Consider the following 5,626-nt stretch of genomic DNA (forward strand, 5'->3'; position numbering starts at 1 on the left):
TGAGAGTTGGACTGTGAAGAAAGCTGAGCGCCAAAGAATTGATGCTTTTGAACTGTGGTGTTGGAGAAGACTCTTGAGAGTCCCTTGGACTGCAAGGAGATCCAACCAGTCCATTCTAAAGGAGATCAGTCCTGGGTGTTCTTTGGAAGTACTGATGTTGAAGCTGAAACTCCAATACTTTGGCCACGTCATGCAAAGAGTTGACTCATTGGAAAAGACTCTGATGCTGGGAGGGATTGGGGGCAGGAGGAGAAGGGGACGACAGAGGATGAGATGGCTGGATGGCATCACTGACTCGATGGACCTGAGTTTGAGTGAACTCTTGGAGTTGGTGTTGGACAGGGAGGCCTGGCGTGCTGCAATTCATGGGGTCACAAAGAGTGGGACACGACTGAGTGACTGAACTGAACTGAAGTGAACTGAGGTTTTGTAATCTCATTATGCTTCATCTTTTCTAAGAGTCCCCTACTAGCAAGGCTGTTCTGAGGATTAAACATGCTACTGTGTCTAAGCTCTTGAAACACATGGTTCAATAAAGCGTGGTGTTTCCCTGGTGGCTCAGGGGGTAAAGAATCTGCCTGCAGTGCGAGAGACCCACATTTGATCCCTGGGTCGGGAAGATCCCCTAGGAAAAGGAACAGCTTATCCACTGCAGTATTCTTGCCTGGAGAATTCCAAGGACAGAGTAGCCTGGTGAACTACAGTCCATGGGGTCACAAAGAGTTGGACACAACTGAGCTATTAAAAGTATTTGCTCATAATAAATCTCAGTATTCAATAAAGTATTAGCTTTACTTTTATTGAATAAAAATAGCACCATAATAATTCTCTTTTCTTTAATGTATCCTGATAATTTTTGTTCTCCCCTGAATCAAGCTCTATGAAAATTTTATAAACACATTTGTTTGAAACAATAGGTAATAGTGATCAGTTCATCAAGGATTGATTCATTGAACAATTCATCAAGGATTTCTCACAAGAAAATGCTTCACAATAGGAGACAGCAAACTGAGGACCACTGATAATTTTTGGACCCAACATGTTCAGATATTAATTAATTAACAGTATTTAAACATTCATAGATTTCAGATGAAACCTGCATTTGTCTTGCCTTGTGTAAAAACTGCAAGAGCCAAGGACATAAAAGCACATTCTGCTTGAACTGAACCACAGTTTCAGCCCTTCGTCTGTCACATGGACTTGTGTTTTTCCCTCTGACCTCTTTCAGCATTTTGTTATTTCTGGCCTACTTTGCCCACAATGAGGTTATCTGTTTGGCCCCTGTGGCAATGTGAATATTTAACTTTTCTCTAGAAAATAGAATATTCAGGACAACATTTTGGTGATGAAAATCTAGAAAAAGGAGCAAACAGCTGTGATTCTTCTGGAAGAATCAGGGGCATTGAATCTTGATTCCCTTCTTAGATTTCTAAGTTATCCTTTGTTTGTCTTCTATAGGACCAAATTCATTCTTTAATTTCTGACCTAATTTCATTGTGTTTCTCATCAGTGTTTCTTCTTGCAATTGTGATGACAGAGAATAATGCTTTAGAAATAGAATCATAAATAAAACTGCAACTGCATGTACTTTTTGTCCCCTGAGGGCTCCTTCTTGGACACAAGGCGCTTAGCAGTGACATTTGTCATCAGTCTCTGTGCTGGTGATTCATATGGTAGAGAGTGTAAAACTTTATTTTTGGTCCAGCTTGTGACCTCAAATGTCAAAGCATGTCCTGCTCCATAAATGCAGACTTCATGAAAACTCAAGTCAATCGCTACTTTTATCACTTCTTTGAAAAAAAAAAATGGCTTAAATTAAGTAGATATATGACAGGTAACTGGGCATGATGGCAAAGAACGAGTACAAGACAGAAACGATTCCAACAGAGGTCCCTGGCTCTCGCTGTGTGCCTGTTCCGAGCTGTGTTACCTAAGCAGAAGTTTGGGAACCACCTTCTAAGTGCCTTACAACGGAGTCTCCTGTGGGTAGAGGAAGTCAATGATAATCACATGAGAACATCTGTTACATTTCATTCTTATCAGAAGAAGAACGTTCTAATGAACTAACTTTATGATAAGCTACAGCTCATGGCATTTATAGGTGGATATGTCACCTTTCACCTACATTTGACTTTTTCTTTTTTTCATTCTCCTTAAAAGTATTCTGGCTTCTGTGAATTACAGAATAAACTAGCTATGCTCCTGGTGGTGCTGATTTAGCCACTAAGTCCTGTCTGACTCTTGCAACCCCATGGACTGTAGCCCACCAGGCTCCTCTGCCCATGGGATTTTCCAGGCAAGAATACTGAAGTGGGTTGCCATTCCCTTCTCCAATGCTTCTCCCAGTCACCAATAATTATTTTAAAGTCTTTTCTCTAAATTTCAGCACATGGCTGCGTTTTAGAGGTTAAGTCTCTAAAACTGGTATTTTACTTATGCCTAACACCGCACATCCTAGTTCAGAATCTCTTCTCTCTTATATGGATTGTGATATATCAGCCTATCTTTCTGCTTCAAATATCTTTGCTTTTCCATCCATCAAGCTTATCTGCCAAATGACATTCTGAAATCAGAGAGTAATTACACTGTAGAAAACCTTTAGTGGTTTCTTGTTACCTGTGCTATAAAACTACACCTCAGGATGACAGTCAATGGTTCTCAGATATGGTCCTATTTCATTTGCTCAGATTCATGTTATTTTTTTTTTCATTTATTTATCATTTAGCTAGTGTTAGCTAGACTTATTGTGGTAATAATTTCACAGTATATGCAAATATCTAATCATTGTGTTGCATTTCTGAAACTAATATAATGCTATATGTCAATTGTATCTCAATAAAAAGCAAAGTTTATTGACCATGAGCTGGGCACTGTCTAGGTATTTGGAATAAATTAGTGAACAAAACAGACAAAAATTATTGTCCTCATAGAGTTTATAGGCAGTGAACTGTAACCATGTGACATCTGTTTTATAACAACTTTTTGGAACACGGTCATGTTCGTTTTTTTTTTAATGCTCACTGTTTTTATATTGTTTAGTTTGCTTTCCCATCACCATTGCAGAGTTATGCAGCTGCAACAGAGACCACTTCTAGGATTTATGGAAGACAAAGCAAACCCCAGAGAAGTGGACTTCAAAGCCTAAAATATTTATTATGTGGCCATTTATAGGAAAAATTTACTGACTCTGATTTCAATGCATGCAAATAAGTGGACCAATATCCACACTGCCTTGCCTGTTCATAAAATTCCTTCAACCCCAGAATTCCCATTTTTCTCTGTACATATTAAAATCTTATTCTTCTTTCAGGGCCCATTTCAAAATTTCTCTTCATTGTAAAGCCATCCTGGGCTTTTTCAGTTCAAAATAGCCTTCTGCTCTTCATTCCAATACTTAGCCCTTCTTTTATGTTTTGATACCTGAAAAATTCACCCGTTGGTTTCCCTTCTAGATGTGGGGCATTGGGACCACAGATCATAAGTTATTCATTCTGCCTTTTCCTACCTTTCTAGGTACGCCTAGTCTGTACCACTAGACATCAAGTACCCCAAATTCCCAGTGGGAGTCTGAAAGTTTTCTATCACATGGAAGCCAATCTAAATCATTAGTATTAGTATTTGCACGCTTTATTTCTTTGGACTGAAAACTGTACCCAAATGAGGCTATGATGTTCAAGCCAGAGGTACTAATTACAGATCTCTTCCCAGTCGGATCCCACAGTGGCTTTGGAGTCTGCAAAATTCCCAGTATCCTTCCCCTGGGTGTTGGATTCACCCTGCAAGTGATGAAGAGGAGGCCCCTTCTGCTCCCCACACTGGTGCTAACACTAGCATTTTAAGTGAGTTCATTCACTCACTTTGTTTATTTCATTTTTTAATTGATTGACTCAACAACATGCCCATTCATTCTTTACTGACCTGCCTGATTGTTGTCTAAAAGCAGACCTAGACCTTGGATTCCTGAAGATAAAAATACCATCAAATTAGTGCATCAGATGTGTGTTCTGGCGAGAGCAGCTTTCCATTTCTAAGGAACTTAAGCTTTTTGTTTCACAAAAGAACAGGTCCCTATTTGCTTAATAACTCTGCAAGCTTGGAAAAGCTTCTGTGAAAGCAAAACTTGTAGGGTTTATACAAGGCAAAGCAGACCCCAAAGATGTCATTAAATTATTTTTCCCTTCCTAGAAAAACATGGGAGATTCTAAGGCTATTAACTCAGCTTCGCAAATGGTTTGAGAGTAGCGTTTTATTCCCAAAGGCCCCGTGAGCTATTGGAATGTGCGTGGGCTTTATTAATGCTCAGGGCTCTGCCTGCTGCTGCTAGCTCCTGCCTCCTCTCTCACTGCTTTCCGTGGCCTAATGTTGTGACAACACAAACATCTGGCTGCCGCAGACACACTCAAGAGTTCCCCCACAGGCAGCGGTCCGCAACCACCTTCAGATAATCTTGTCACAGAATTCTTGTGTGTTTTCTGAGATGCTTCTAAGGTTCTTACAAGCGATTACCCTGACTCCACAGTGGCCCAAATTGCCTCTTAAAACAGCTGTAACAACCAAACCAAGAGCTGTGTCTGATCACTTTGACTACAGAGACAAAGATATCCATGAAAATGAATCCAGCAAGTGACAGAATTGAGAAGCTAAATGATACAGTTTCCAAATCAATAACTTGCAGAAGTGGAACAGAGAGGCATGGGTTAGCTCATGCCAACCCATGTAGTAATAACGTCTTTAAGTTATTTTCCAAGCTTGTCATCTTTGGTGCTTAGATGTAATCACATAAGTATAAAAGCAAACGCACATATTGCATAGAATTTTAACTTCTGGTTTTGATAATTGAACAGCTTTTGTTGCAAAAATGACAAAAGAAAATAGATATTCAATTTATCACCTACTAGGTTATATGGATCTCAACTTTTCTGGCTACAGAATACAGTTTAGTGTCTCACTTACAGCGTGAATATTACAAACAATCCCATGTGCAATCCCAGCATCACTCTGGGATGGTTTTGATGGCTGCCAACTGGTTTTCCAATATCATCTTTTTCTTCATATTTACCTTGTAATTTAACTGAATCTTTTATAGTATGCTGATATTATTGTTGATTTTATTTTTATATCTTAATCTGACTGAATTTTTGTATCAGATGCCTTTTTCTTCCCCATTGGCCTTGTTATGAGTTGAATTGTGCTCCTCAAAGTTGGAATGTGACCTTATTTGGAAGTAGAATCATTGCAGATATAACTAGTTAAATGAAGTCATACCAGAGTAGGGTGAACATTTAATTTGATATGACTAGTGTCCTTACTAAAATAAGACCATGGGAAGATGGAGTGATGTGGCTACAACAAGCCAAGGAAAACCAGAGACCATCAGCAAACTACCAGATCCAGAAGAGATGAAGGGAGATTTCCCCAGAGGACTGGAGGGACCACGGCCCTACCAGAACCTGTACTTGAGATTCCTAATCTCCAGAACTTTGACAAAGCAGCATATGTTGGTTTAAGTCACCAGGCTCCCAGGCATGGACCCATAAGTCACCTTGTTTGCGGTAACCTTGTTACAGGCTCCCAGGCATGGACCCATTGTTCTGTTCAGTCCTGTCTTCCACTGGCCTCCAGGTCC

The sequence above is a fragment of the Bison bison genome, unplaced genomic scaffold (assembly GCF_000754665.1).
Source record: "Bison bison bison isolate TAMUID 2011002044 unplaced genomic scaffold, Bison_UMD1.0 scf7180017864065, whole genome shotgun sequence".
In the NCBI taxonomy this organism is placed as follows: domain Eukaryota; kingdom Metazoa; phylum Chordata; class Mammalia; order Artiodactyla; family Bovidae; genus Bison; species Bison bison.